Raw genomic sequence first — 16,177 nt, forward strand, 5'->3', positions numbered from 1 at the left:
TGTGTAGATGTAAGACTGAGATTTTCTTTCCATTTTGCTGAGGGCAGGAAAATCATATCCAGTCAGGGAAGACAGTTTTTCAGTCTTTTAGGAAATTCTCCACATGATGGCAGTAAAAAACCTCTGGAAGTCAGAGGTGGTATCTGTTTCACCTTCAAAAGCCAAAGGGAAAAAACAACCCAAGATGAAGAACTGAGTATGTGACTGAGCTTTTATATTTCTCATTTTTCTCCTGGTAGTCCTTAAATTCCCCAGATAGTTTACCAGACAGGAAGGCTGCATGCAGCCTGGCACAAGGAGAATAAGTCACCTGTCACATTATACTAGGGCACAGTGTCACTCACAGGCACGACTTCAAAAGGTATTTTTGGTTTCTTATGCTGTGTATTAATGTGCAGAGGGAGACGATAAGAAAAAAAAGAAGGTTGTTTTTAATCCCCATGCGAAAACCTGTCCCTGTCCAAAGAACTTGGAGACTGTAGCTCATCACTTCAAGCCACATAGCAGGGGCACTTGGGTGAGGACCCAGTTTGCCCCAACTGGGCTTTTGACCAGCTTGGTTTGATTGCTGTAACAATGCCAGACAGAGATTAGTTGTGGAATGAATTTGCAGTTGGGACTCAGCCTGTCTAGAGTGCTTGGATAGCTTGGAGTATGGAAGCACTTAGAGGGGAGTGTATTTAAAGAACTCAGAGGCAGCTGTGTGGCTAAAATTAAAGTGCTTTTTTATTGTGTTGGTTTTGCTTGGTTTCCTGTTGCACACTCTGGACCTGTCTTACGAGAGCAAATGGGCAAAGGAAGAGGATGACTCAAAGAGGTGAAATTGATCCTAGAAATTCCTGCTTTGCTTTTTACAGATCGGATGCACCAGCTATTTGACATGAAAAGGCCTGTGGCTAAAACAGTCTTTGAAAGTCTCAACTTCATATTCATATGCCTTTCATTCCATTCTTCATTCATTCAGACCGTAGATTTTCTTTTTGTGTTTGTGCAAGGATTGCTGTTCCAAAACTTGATTCCTGTCTTTCTTTCCCAGAACACTGGAAGTCTAATTCGCTAGTACCTAGCACCAAAAGTAGTTACCTATGGCTGATCAAAACATGTAAAAATATCAAATAAAAACACAAGGGGCAGAAAAATACTGGTCTGTAAATGAATGCATAAGGTAGAACTTACAGTTGAATCAGGTCAAGATCTCCAATAAAGCAAAGTTAAAAATATGGAATCACAGAATAACAGAATGGTTAGGGTTGGAAACGACCTTAAGATCATCTAGTTCCAACCTCTCTACATGGGCAGGGAAGCCTTGCAATATACTATGTCACCCAAGGTTCTGTCCAAACTGGCCTTGAATATTGCCAGGGATGGAGCATTTACCACTTCTTTGGGCAACCTGTTCCAGTGCCTCGCCATCTTCACAGTAAAGAACTTCTTCCTTATATCAAACCTGAAGTTCCCCTGTTTGAGTGTAAACCAATTATTCCTTGTCCTGTTGCTACAGTCCCTGATGAAGAGTCCCTCTCTGGCACCCTTGTAGGTGCCCTTCAGATACTGAAAGGCTGCTATGAGGTCTTCACGCAACCTTCTCTTCTCCAGGCTGAACAGCTCCAATTTCCTCAGCCTCTCTTTGGTAGGTGCTTCAGCCACTTTATCAACCCCTGTGTTCCAACAGCTCCATGTCCTTCTTATGCTGAGGATACCAGAACTGTACACAATACTCCAAGTGGGGTCTCGCGAGATCATAGTTGAGGGGCAGGATCACCTCCTTCGACCTGCTGGTAATGCTCCTTTTGATGCAGCCCAGGATACAGTTGGCTTTCTTGGCTGTGAGCACACACTACTGGCTCATGTTCAGTTTGTCATCAAGCAAATATAAACAAGGTTAGTTTATAATCAATAGAGCAATTACTCCTATAATAGATAATTTTCTTTGAGAGACCATATTACTTAAAAGTCTTAGCATAAAAGACATTTAGCAGTAAATTTATACTCAGACTCTTCTGACATGAGGAATTATTACCCCAGAATAGCACATGGGGAATTAGGAAATGGATTTAAAAACTTGGCCAAGGTCATGTAGAAAGCCTGTGGCAGAGTAAAAAAACCCATGAGAATGGTAAGGGCAGTTCCTGTTCACTATTTCCTTGTCTTATCATGTGTCTTATAGGGCTTGTAGAGCCTTCCTGTCAGCCTAAGTCACTTAATCTGGTGCCCTAAAAGCTGTTTTGGAGATAAATACAAAACTCTAAGTTATGGGCAGCCTGGGGTATGATTCCACATGGTCTTTTAGGAAAGGAAGAGACTTGTTTATCTGTCATGGTGAATGAAAAGGGGCTATTCAAATAAACAGCCACCCCTCTCCACATGCACTCCAAGTGCGACAAATGCACTCATTCTGTTTGCTTAAAATGCCCTCTAAACGTTTTCTAATTACAAGTCACATTACTAGTCACAAAGCTTTCCTAAATAGTAGGAACACTATTAAGGAGTGAGATAAAATGTCCAGCCTACCTTGCCACTGATAAATGGGAAAGTGAAAGTGAGAGGTGTAACTCCCCAGTCTGTGAAACCATAGGTTGATCAGAATTTAGAAACAGAATTCCGTGTTGCTTATCCTTTGCTAGTATAGAAAAACTTTATTTTCATAAGAGATTAGGTTCTTTGTATACATGTAGCACTCCTGTTCATGACATTGCAGCCTGAACCCCCAAGTCAGCAGCACTGCAAGGGTCACATTAGCAGTTTGAACTCTGACTGTGTCAATGGTATTCTAGAAACAGTGTAACCAAAAACCAGGGGGTAGTCCACAGTCTGATTAAACCACCAAAACTGAAACTGTTAATTATTTGAATCACCCTTCTGCATCAGCAATCATTTTGGTCTGTGTTTTGAGTATTCTGCTGAAATCTGTGAGGGGTGAAAGATTCAGGAACAGTGGCCCTATTAAACACTGCTAAAGACTGTGGCTTTCACAAGTACCAACTTCCCTTTTTTGTTTTTTGTTGCACAGACAATGCAGCTGTGGTATCCCTGTACATGCTGATTACATTTTCTGGTTTGTGTTTCCTCTTCAGAAGTAGCTCACTTGTGAATGACCCTGTGTGATGAGTAAGAGAAGTTCAGCATGCAGTTTTGATGCTACAAAAGGGCCTGTTGGTAATTTCAATGCATGTTTCCCAAGTCCTCGGAAAGGTCACTGGGGGTCTCCATTACGTGCAGTCTAGAGCCTGCTACAATTTTCTCATACAATTTAATCTGCTGCCTGGATGGCCTCCAGTCTACAAGCAACTGACAATCTATAGTCTTTGGAATTAATTTCCTGGAATCATGGAAGGCCTGCGTGGCCTCCAGATGACAGATGTGTACTGGAGCTCTTAGTGCAGCAAGATGCTTTACAGAGATGACAGAAAATTCACCTCATTTCAGCATTTTCTGTAGGCTTTTAAATCTTCTTGTAGTGATTTTAGGAATAAAGTTATCACTAAGTTGCAAGTGTCATTCTGAGTGGGTATTATTAATAATAATTTTTTGCTTTCTGTAGCATTTAGCATCTGGGGACCTTTATGGGATTATAAATATTCTTTAAGATAAACACCACACTTATGAATTTGCTAATTTTTGTCATAGCCATTTTATAGCTGGGAAACTAAAAATCAAGGGACAGATAAATGAGCTGCCAAAGTTCACACACAAGGGAAATGTCACTAGAAAAAAGGGTTTAATCTTAGCATTTATTTTAAGCAGTTAATATGGATTCATGCTTTAACTCTCTCATCTTCATTAGGATTATACCTGTACTTTGTTTAAAGCACATAAAAAGTATGTGTTCTTTTTAGTAAGCACAATACCCGCTTAGGTAGCACAATGAGAAAATAACATGAGATTTCTAACTTATTTTCTGGTTTAAAGGCCAAATATTATTCTGTATATAGCAAATGCAATTAAATCTGGACTATATGTGCCATTCCTTCGTCTTACAGTATATAGCAGAAAAAAACACATCTCAGACTGATAGTCACTAGAAAAAAAAAAAAAAAACTAACTAGGGGCAAATGCACATCAGGAAGAATTTTGCATTTTCATTGAAAAATACAAATACAAGATGTTCCCTGAGGATGGGTGTTAATTTTCTCCCTTGATGACAGGCTAAGCAGGCAATCTGAAACCTGAATGGTCTGTTATCTATTCAAATCTAGTAATGTCTCTTCAAACATAAAAATCAGGAACAGAAAATAGGAACAGAAAAGCTGGAGTTCTTAATACAACTCTACTGGAATAGTAATGACTTGTTAGAATGGCTTGTAAGACTTGTGAGTATAAGGGCACATATGAAGACTTGTCCAGAAAGAGGATACATAAACCTGGTATGCAATCAGGGAGATTTCTGTTGAAATCCCAAGCCAGAAGTATCTGTTGCATAAGGCTTGAGTGCAGCAGTTTTGACCCTTTTGTGGGGGTAGTACTGGTTTGGGGTGGTTTTGTTTTCCTTGAGAAACTAGCCAAATCCTCTGAGGCATAAGCCTTCATAAAAGATGGTAAGAAACAGTTTTCATAGACATCAGCTGGAAAGGAACATAACAGCCTACAGGGAATGCAAAATTGTTACTGTTACAGCCTTGGTACAGAAAGTAGAGGAAGGAACTAAAGAGGTTAGAATACAGTCTACAGCAGCCTTGTGCTGAATAGGATGTGGATAAGAACATGAGAGTGGAAGAGAACTTATGGGAAAATTAAAGTATCCATGACCCTTTTGAAGGAAAGAAGGGAGAACAGCAATATAGGAAAAGGGGATTTCAAGAAAGCAGACTTCAACAAACTCAGGATACTGGAAGATCACATGTCATGGAACAGAAGTTTAAAGGAACAAAGGAATTAAGTTCTTCCTGGTGAAAAACATGCCATTCAGAATTTAATGATCCCAATGCAAAGAAAGAATAGCAAGCTTATAACAAGAAATCACCTGGTTAAATCGTATATGTTGACCTCAAACACGTGAAAGAGTCATACAGGAAATGAAAATTATGTGAGATTATTAGGATTAGGATAAAGGAATGCATAAATATGTGGTGACAGAAATCAGAAAGAACAAGGCACAGAAGAAGTTGTAATTAAGAGGAAAAAGAAACCTTTTATAAGTAACTGGCTTAAAAAATATGTTTTTATAAAGAGCATTGCAGTTTATGACTATTGAGTTTTTACTTGAATTTTGTGGGGAATAAGAGAAAGACTGAGAAACTATTCAGTACTCAGTAGAGAGAGAAAACTAGTAATGTAAGATGTCTTAGGCTAAAACATCTAATGCTTTTCTTAGTTTCAGTGTTCACTAAAGAGATCTACTGTAATCATGTGGCTAATACATTTATTACGAAAAACAAAGGTGTATGATCTAACAGCCTAATAAAATGGACCCTAGCTTATTTAAAGTGTTGGCCAAAACTATTTAAAGCTGTCAGCAGGCATCTCTTGTAACATGGAGATGCTTGCTAAGGCTCTAGGAAATTGAAAAAGGACAAATGTAGTGCTTAAAGAGTAAAAAAGAAGCAGCCAGGGAATCTTGCATCAGTCAATTTGATTGCATTTCCTAAAAACAACAAAACAAAAACCAAACCCCAATGAACAAAAAAAACACATTAAAAAAACCCACCCTAAGGCAAATAATGAACAAATAATCCAGTGAGTTGTATTTAAACATCTGGAAGACAGCAAAGAAATGGCTAACAGACAGAATGGATCTGTTGAGAACAGTCCATATCAAGCCTGTCTGTTTTCCTTCTGCTTTGGGCTAATAGGGCTGCGAACAGAAGAGCAATAATAGATGTGTATCTTGACTTCAGCAGAGTTTGTGACCATCTTTACATGTCATACATGTATACCACATTTTTCTAGGCAAAGCAGGGAAACATGATACAAACACCATGATGGTAAGATTAGTGCAGAATGATACAGAAAGCATATTCAGACCATAGTTAGCAATGGTTGTAGTAGTAGGAAAATAGCAAAAGTAATCAGCACTGTTGAATTGGAAGGATTCATCAACCGGATTGAACAACAATCTCTCCTGTGTCTCGTGCTATTTGGTATTTTCAGTACTGGCTTAGGGATAGAATATGGAGTATGTTTATTCCATTTACAGATGGCAGTAGGCTGGCCACAGTAAGGTGGAGGACAGAATTCAAATTTAAAATGGCCTTGGCCAGTTGGAGAAGCAATCTGGAAAACTGGATGCAGTTCAATATAGAGAAATGAGAAGTATCATATTTAGGTGGGATTATGCAGCTTTAAGAGCTTGGCATAGGAAATAACTGGCTAGTTCTTTAGAACAGGATCTCAGAGATAGAGCAGGTCTCCCTTGGATGCAGAACCAAAATGTAGCCTATAAGATGGTACTCAGCATCACTAAGGTCTCACCTAGATTATTGTAGTTAGTATTTAGTATTACACTTCACAAAGGGGGTGGGTTAACTGGAGTAAATCCAGAGGAGAACTAGAGTGATCATAGGTTACGAGAAAAGTGTGAAAAAACAATGGTGTTTAGCCTATAGGAAAAAACCCTGATGTGAAATGTGTCTTCTGGGCTACCCCAGAAAGGGAATAATTTTCCTCTGTGTTTGTCATGGATGGGACGAGAAATCAGAGTTTTAAAATGCAGGTAGAGAAATTCAGATTAGATATTGGGAGGAATTAGCAGGAATAAAGAAGCACTGGCACGTGTTGTGAAGAGATTATGTCTTCTCTCTGGTAATAGAGTTCTTTATGTTCAGACTACCTGTGCTCTGAAGTGTTACTGTTATGTCTGTCTTGCACTAGGACAGTAGGTGGATGAGATGAGCTTTCAAGATCCTTTCCAGTGGCATCTTATATCAGAAGTTTGCCCTTCTCCAACCTTGGCAGCACTGTCTTGTGTATATGTCAAGCACTTCTTACAACATTGATGGCAACCAAGCACTTTTCACTAATATTCACTTCAGTCAATTCTTTAAATGGAAACCGGTATTCTGATTTGTATAATACAAATCTTGGGAGGATTTTCTTTATCTGTTAAGTACCCTGTAGAACTGGGGGCAGAAACCATTGGACTTCAATGCAGTAGATATTTAAAGCAAAAGTAACTTCCTTGGTTTCACTAGAAGAGTCACCATCAGCTATAATCCATCTTTATTTTTCCTTTTCCCATGTTTTTCCTCCACAAGCTTTTTAAAATACTGCATTGGGAGCTTCAAGTTGACTTCTTACTTAGTATGAAATTTTTGGCTTTACCTAACAAAATTCCAAAGGTCATATCTTTAGGTCACATAGAAACTGCAACTTCTGTGTAAAGCATCTTCTCACCAAAGGAGATCACAAAGCCTTAGCACTGCTTTGCTTACAAAATGAGAGCTCAGAGTATTATATTTATAGCTCAGTAATATGGTTGTAAGTCACAAAAGAGTGTATGTTGAATTGTGTAATAGAAAACTAGTTCCAGACATTTAGTAAATTGAAAAAAAAAAAGGATTATTTTATAGAAAATAAATTCCCAAATAATATATTTTCCAGAAGTTAGGCCTCATTTCACCTTTATTCCTGTCTCCCTTTTTGCACATGAAATTTTTGTCAAATATGTATAAAACTATAAAATACTTTGTACTAAGCATTAGCATAGTTACAGAACTGGAATGCATGATAGTCACAGGAGAACAGAGATGGAGCTAAATGTTAGATATTGTGAAGGAGAAAATAGGTAAGAGTATCATGTAATCAAATATGGGTTTGATCTGCTAGAAATTAATGAAAGATAAATCATTGGAGAAGATTATTATCATGTCTTATTTTCATTCTTCACAGTGTTAAATTCAGAAAGTGGTTATTTTTATGGTAATTTTAGTAAATGGGAAAGTTTTTTATGAACACACCAAATATGTAATTTGAAAGTAACTATTACTAAACTTCAATGTATATTAACCTGGGTTGGGAAATGGAATACTAAAAGACTTAGTGGGAAAAAATGATTGGAAAGACTGAAGTTAAGAAAACAGCTCATTTTTCTGAAGTGAAATGTAAGCATTGTCAAGAGTTGTTAAATCACAAGATAAAAAGAATTCACACTTATTTCAAAAAGAAAATTAGTTTCTTCAGAGTCTCCACATCAAATGAATGAAGCTTTGTCTGTTCAAGTGGAAGAGAAAACATGGGTTTGATGATCTTCCAAGTGAGACATCTTCAGTGTCATTGAAAGTTAGCCACAATGAAAATGTAATTCCCTACTCTAGGTTTTCCAGCAGCTCTTCAACAGCAACCTCCTTTCAGAGCATTCTCAGTTCATCTGTGAAAACCACAATATGACAGATCAATGGGTGACTGCATCTTAAAAAAAAAAAAAAAGGAAAGAAAGAAAAGAAATGAAGGCAAAGGCTTGAACTTGATAGAAAGTTGCAACCTTCTTCTGAAAACATCACCTCCAGTGTAGCACAAAATGAGCAATTTAAAAATGATTGAAGCACTTTGCCCTGAATACTCGCATTCAGACAGATTTAAATTTGTGGTTTCATATTAGATACTGCAAATGAAGAGAAGAATGAAATAAAAGGAACAGCTAAAAGAATCAACTTTGACATTAAATCAAATGGTTAATTTCACATGAGAAATAATCCAGTAATTGATACAAGTGTCCATACAGAAAAACAAGTTATTTCTTAATGCTGTCTATTTTTTGTCTGAAAAGAAAAGCAAAGAATATTGTGTCCAGATTGTTATAGATGTTGCCCACTAGTTCAAAAGAAAAGCATGAAAGGGATCTTTTAATTTGTTCTGATGATGGAAATAAAGACAATAAGGCTATTTACATTAAAAATCACTTTAAGAATCTGTATGTTAGATGGTCAATATGTATTGACAAAATAAGTGTGGAATAATACAGCATCTGACACCATCATATGGCACATTTTGTGAGCTCAAATACTCTTTTGCAACCATCAGTCTCATGTTTGCTTAATTAGAAGAAGAGGATTGATGCTGTGCCTTCCCAACAGCATTTGGAGGAACATCATGGAAAATTGCTGACCTGATTTTCATATACAGTAAAGTGATAGCTCGCCTTGCATTAAGTGACCTAAACACACCTGTAACTCCATTTTACACCATCTAAGAAAAATTATGTCATCTTTTTGACAAAGAAAATCACGTCTAAAAGGTCTCTATAATTTCACTAGAAATAACAGAGGCATTCAAAATTATATTGAGCCCAAAGTGAGCTGTGGTCAAAACACAGGAGATTTTACTGGTTTGTTTTACAGATGTGCTGCATTTACAAAGCTGTTACACTGTGATTTTGATGGATAGAAAGCTTATGGACATGCAAGTTTACTGTCATGGTCACAATAACAAAATGGCACGTCTAATTAACAGCTAGAACCACACAGGGAAAAAAGATGTTCTTTGATTGTTTTGGGGGGTTTATAATCAGAAATGTTACTTTGACAGCACCAGTGTTTATTAATACAGTTGTCATCTTTTGGTCTAAATTAGGAAAAAGTAGCAGAAATGTGGGTGGTAGGCTCTAAGCCTACTTTTCTTCCTTCTTTTAACACTTACAGCCTTTGTACACTGAATTATATAGACAGAAGTTATGTCACAATTTATGTCAGAGTAGTAAAACTTAGGAGTAGAATCACAGTGGATAGATACTCAAATTCTGAAAGATATCAGTTTTGCAAAATATACACAGTTCTGTTCAGCAAACTCAGTATGCCTCTGTCGTAATTCAGATTAATTTGGTCGAGCTGTTAATCTCTGAAAAACACTGCTTTATAAATTTTGAATGGCTTGTTAGAATCTGGCAGCCAAATCCACTGAGCATTCTCTAGCTCGACTCATCCCTCTTCCTGATGTGTCCCTTTCTAAAAGGAGTAAAAATAATCTATTTCTCAAAACTCTCTGAACAGGCTAGCATGGACCATGACTTTTCCAGACATCATTCTTCTGGAGTGCCATGGCAGCAGGGGGAAAACTGGTAAGACCTTTGTTCTTCTATCTTAAAGCTTCTGCTTCTTGCTAAGAGGGGGAATGGAGGACAGAGAAAGCAACCTACCTGACAGAAAAAGGAATGAATAGGAAAGGATAGTCAGGGGTCAGATAGGGGTACAGTATCTGTCAAGATGTGAGAACAGCACAAACTAGTATCAGTAAACAAAAAGGAAGGAAAATAAAGTCTTCAGTTAACAGTTCCAGTGTTCTTTTGCTATCATAAAATATATCTGAAAGCTACTAGCAAAGTGCATCTTACTGGCCGCTACCCTCTGACCTGCATTGCTATTTACTATTTATACCAGTGATTTTGTTAGTGCAGTCTGACTTGACAGCAGCATGTATTATGAAGTTAGAGTCCTATTATCTTAGAGATCAACATAGATCCATACCATGGAATTTGCATTTGCCCCAAATTAATTATCTTTTCATTGAAACTAGAACAATAATAAGGTTGTGCTAACATTCTGGAAGGTAAGCAGACTGACCCAAGTAACTATAGATCTGTTATCCTGGCATCAATCCATGCCCATATAATGGAATGTTTTTAAGGATTTATTAGAAAAAATAATTAAAGAATTGATATATAATGAATGACAGTCAATGTAGATTTACAGAAAATCAGTCTAGTCAAAGAAGTTTGATTGATATTTATGTTTAAAATCTGTAGAAGCAATCTATACAGATTCTTATAAGACGGTTGAATTGGTATTAAAAAAACCCATTCTAATTCAAGAGTGAACCCTTTACAGGATCAACAAGGCATGTGGTGCTCTGCTTGAAGAACTTGGAACACAAAAAAGGCATTGTCACTAGGGAGTCATCATGTAGGGAGTTTACCTTGCACAGGGATTGATACTAATGCTATAAGGAGGTTAGTGGAAGTCTAATGCTAGTCAGTATTTCCCACATTATTTTGATAAATACATGTTACTAAATGTATTTGGTAAAATTTGTCCATCAGATACAAATGGAAGAAATAGTTAATACTGAATGAATCCAGGGCAATCTTACAGGACCACGTGGACTATTTGATTAGCTATGCCCATTCAATGGAAGTTATATCTTAACACTTCCAAAAGCAAGATCATATATTTAGGGTCAGAAAACATATTGACTGTTGGTCTATTATAAGATGGGTTGTTTCCTGGGGAACAGTGATTCTGAAAATACCTCAGTGTCACAGTGGACAAATGACTCAACATGGATTCCTAGTGTAATGATTTGGCAAAACCAGGTCATTTGAATAGGAAGTGGGCCACTTGAGAGGTCATGTATATTTTAGATATGCAATTGGCCCTGGAATCTTCAGTAAGTTTCTGGGGCATGCATTTTAAAAAGAATGGTAAGCACTTGAGTGGATAGAGAGCCACAGAAATCATTCTGGAGAACTGCTTTGGAGTTTGAAAACTGAAGAGCTCAGTCTGCTTAGTTCAGAGAGAGAGAGAAAGAGAGTTTATTTTATTACAATCTATAAATACTTTCTTGCAGAGAAAACCTCACATCCTAAATGGCTCTTCATTTTATGGGAGTTAGGCACAGTGCAATAACATCCTTTTTTTGGTGGAACCTGTATCCAGGTAAATTCACATTAGAAATGAAACTCAAATTTTTTAATAGTGAGAGAAAAAGCTATGGAGGAAGATGGAGATCCTTCATCCCCTAAAATGAAGTTTTGGAAGTTTCTTTAGAGAAATATGAGTAATCTTCAAATCAAAATAGGATTTTTTTTTTACATGCATTAGTGAAAAATAAGTTAGTAGCCTTAGCATAGGGTGAAATTTAATAGGTTGTGATATGCTAGATAATTGATCTAAAGGATTTAAAAATCTTTTGCGACATATGAATTTATAGGGGAAGAAAATTTTACTTACAAAAATATCTCAAAGGAGTTTTAAAGTTCTAAGTCATGAATTCCGAAAAAGGAAAACCAGAATGTAGGCTTCCTGGGTGAAACTCTTTTATCTGTGCCTTATGAAATAGTCCAATTACATGTTCTTAGATGCTGGAAGTCATGTAAGAAATGGCTAAAGGTACAAAGAGGTAAAAAGACAAGTGTCTGGGTAAAGCAGTACCATGGTAATATTATGTGATCATACAATTATAAATTTATTCTAATGAAAATGCATAAACAAAACTACTGCTGGCATTTACCAGCTTGTGAATGTTTGTCTCTGCAACATTGTGAACCCTTAATGGGAACAATGAGACTGAAGAGGAATGAGAAAGAGGCTAGGGCAATCAAACAGGGAAAGAGTATCCTAAAGACAGATCTCTCTGAGAAGGCTGTAGAATGCTTTAAAAATGTTATGGAAGAAAAAAACTTTTTTGGGTATTGTTTCTGCTTTCAAAAGAATTATTTAGATCCAGTTCTTAATTTATTTTGTCCTGTCATAGGTTAACTTGGGATAAATCTTAGAGGCTGTTATGTTTAACAAATTACCAGATAGATCAGTTCCGTTGTTTGCCTGATACTGGGTTGACTGAAGAGAGCTTGGTGGGAGTCTGGAGATGCTGGAATGAAAGGAAGGAGATGTAATTTCTGTAAATTTTGCACATGGTTCTCCAGTCTCAGGGGTGATTGAAAACTATGATTGAAGAACTGTGAGAACTCTATATTTTATTTCACATTTCTGTGGGATGAAAAGGCAGATAGAGAAAATTTCATAACTCTGAATAAGAACTTAATTTTAGTGATTGCTCCTTGTTCTCAGCTGCATATAATGGCATAGGAATGGCTTTTTCTGCCATATGCTACCTCAGGAAGAACTTAAATGGGCTTCTCTCATGGAATAGTAATAGTAAAAAGAAAGCAGCACAGAATAATAAGAAGCAGACATAGCAAGCCAGTGAATCTGTACATTCTTCTGTTTACAGACTGTAAACTTGCATTTTACAAGTATACACTTTGATAAAATTTCATTGCATAAAACTTAGCTTTTCTCATTTCCCTTTGCAAGACTTTTCTTCTCATCCTCCTTTCATGAAATAAGGAATTAAATCAATATAACACCTTTTTAAAAATAAAAATAACTGAAGGGAAAAATTTCAACAACTTTGGTGCCTCTAATGCGAAGTACCAGTGGGAATTATACCTTGTTGTGAATGTTTTATTGATTTCAGTATATTTTTCATTGAATTATTCTTCAATCTTCATGGACTTTCCTTCATACTGTTTTTTACTGTGTAGTCCATTTCTTATATCAAATTTAACCATAGCACTAATATAAGATGTGCTTCTGTTAGTTTGATGACTGACTTTTTATTTGGTGACTGACTTAAATAAAATATTTTTATTTAAATAGGAAAAGAGAGGGTTCATAAGGAAGAATGTGGTCTTCATGATTTGAGAATTAGAAGGAGAATAAAGATAATGACATTCTGTCCTGCTAACAGGCAGGGTACACAACAAAACAACCACACACTTGCTGTATAATATGCACAGTTTATTAAACAAGCACATTAAAGCAGATAAGCACACCAAAGCAAACAAGCACATCAGTGCCAATCAGGTATATTTCTTTCTATATATAGTAAGTAAGTGCAATATACAAATCATATATATATATATAAGTACAGAGGAAAATTAACAATGCATCAAATCATAAAACAAATCATATATATATATATATATATAAGTAAAGTAGAGAGGAAAATTAGCAATGCATCAAATCATTACTGCATAGAGAAAATAGTGATTAAGAAGAAATACATCACCAGTTACCACCTAATCATCATTCAGGCCCGCACTTCAAGCTGGGAAGCCCCATTGCAGCTGATGCCAGGAGTGTGAGGCAGTTGGCAAAATTTCTGCATGGTGCATCCTCCCATAGCTTCAAATTCGGCTACAGGGGGGTCCTGCTTTTATACCCTTAGAAAAATAACTAGCTTTATGGCAGATCTGTAATTATTTAATTGTGGGCTTTGGAGTTTCTCTTGATATCGCTGTTGTTGACACTAAGAGTGTTGGCCAGGTGCTCTGGTGAGGCCAAGTATGAAGGTCATAGAAGAGCTATGCACCTATGTTTTCCTTCCTCCTTCTGAAAAACAGTTACGATGAGCAAAACTTTGACAAAAAACATACTTTGCTATGTCTCTCAGTCATGAGTGAGATTCAACTCTCAGCTGAGTTCCAATCCATACACATTCAAAGGACAAGGATAGTATACCCAATGGGAGCAATGATAGGGTAATAGTATCACCAGTGTGGAAGAATATAGAAAATGTAGACCTTTTTACCCCAAGAAAACAGGACACCTATATTTCATGCTAGAAAGAACTGACACTGAAATTGCAGCTCCACTAACAAGGGTTTTCAATTAAAGCTTTCAGTTCCGCAGTGGTATTATGTGATTGGCAAGTATCAAAAATTGTTTGTTTTTAAAAAGAGAGGGAAAAGCTACAGGCTTGTTTTGACTTTGATGTGCAACATCTCAGAAAAAGTTTAAAAGGAAGGAGTGAATGGCGGTAAGTGGAAAATGGGATAAAATTTGATGCAGTTTTATCAAAAGTAGATCATGTCAGACAAACCTCATCTTTCTTTGATAACATAAGGAATTCCCTAAAAAATGGCAATGCAGTGGACCTAGTGCATCTGTACTTAAGCAAAACATTTGAAACAGTGTTCATGGTAATGACTAAGCAGGAGAGGACAGGAACTAAAATTAAAAACTAGCTAAGGACATATAAGGAGGTGTTTTGAAATAGAGGTTATAAAAATATGGAGAGGTTTTTATGCTGTTTTTCAAAGCTTTATCTTGGGACTTATTAATATTTCCCAATGGCGAGCTTAGTGCAAAATCCAGTTTGTGCTCATAAAATTTGCAGATAACAAAGAGTTGGATGGTATTACCAATATTAGGGAGAATCTGCCTATAAGATAGAAAGAAGATCTCATCACAGAAAAAAATAAAGACTGCAGAGTCGTGCATTTAGGGACCTTCTGCTGTGAGCTGGAGGCTTATTGGTCAGCAGGGATGCAGGAAGTTTATTAAGATAAACACACTAATAGTATTTTTCAGCCAAGAAGAAGGTGGCTGTAAATATCAAAACTGCATTTTCTATGGGTATTGGAAAATACTGATATGGTTACAACAAAGTACTGTTAAGATCTCATCTGGATTACTGATGTAAGTCTGACCATTTGTACTTTAAAAAAAGTGGAACAAACCCAGAAAAGGTCTCCAGGCATCACTAATGGGATGGTAAAAAAGTCTTTTGAAAGGAGACTAAAAGAACATGGCTTCTTTTGGCTGACCAAGATGAAGATTCAAAGAGGATATGGTTACTTTCTAGAAATAGAATTTGGGGGTAAATAGCAAACAGGGAGAAGTTAAAAGTTAAGAAGTTAAAAGATCAAATGAATATGAATTAATAATACATTTAGACAGGAAGTTAGAAGAAGTTCTGTAGCCATCAGAGAAATAAACTTCTGGAATTGTCTTCCAGAAAGAGTAATGAGTGCAAGAAATCTGAATGGCTTACAAGGTGAAGCCTGATACATTAAGGGCAGGCTAAGGATGGATGGTCGTGAAATTGGAAAGTAAAGCTTGTGAAACGATGCTTTGAGCATTTGCTTTGCTTTGCTAAGAGCGCTGAAGGAAGATTTGCTTTCTGCATATGGCTGGTTCGTGCCACATGTTTTGTTTGGTGTAAAACTAGTAAGTGGAAGAGAGTGAAGCCAGAAAGGCTGGTAATAAGATACAGTGCCATAGATAAAAGTACAGGCTAAGTACCGCCATGTCTTCTGTCCTGTAGATACTAGACATGTCCATGAGAGCAAACTGACTTACTGACTGTTCAAGAACATGTTTCAGTATGGGATCCAAGGGTTTGTATGGCTGATATGTGCAAGGACAGAAGACTGGACCAACCCAGACCCACTCATTAGCTGAGGTTCTTCATGACTTGCTGGATCATGAGCTTTCAGTAGTAATTGTTGTATCTGTTGCATTTAACTAATGTATCACATGTTTCAGAATTTCCATTCACTGCCTGGAGAGAAGAAAAGTCTTGCTTTCTTCTATCCTTTTTGATAGTGTAATTCCACTTTTGACATGTTTTCCCTCTCCCGTCTGATGACATTGGCCACAGCTTAGATAAGGTTTCAGATTTGGTGCACTGATTTCAGGTCAGAAAGAAAATTTTACTGGTCAAGCCATCAAGGATCTTCTTG

Source organism: Melopsittacus undulatus, chromosome 4, assembly GCF_012275295.1.
Source record: "Melopsittacus undulatus isolate bMelUnd1 chromosome 4, bMelUnd1.mat.Z, whole genome shotgun sequence".
Taxonomy (NCBI): domain Eukaryota; kingdom Metazoa; phylum Chordata; class Aves; order Psittaciformes; family Psittaculidae; genus Melopsittacus; species Melopsittacus undulatus.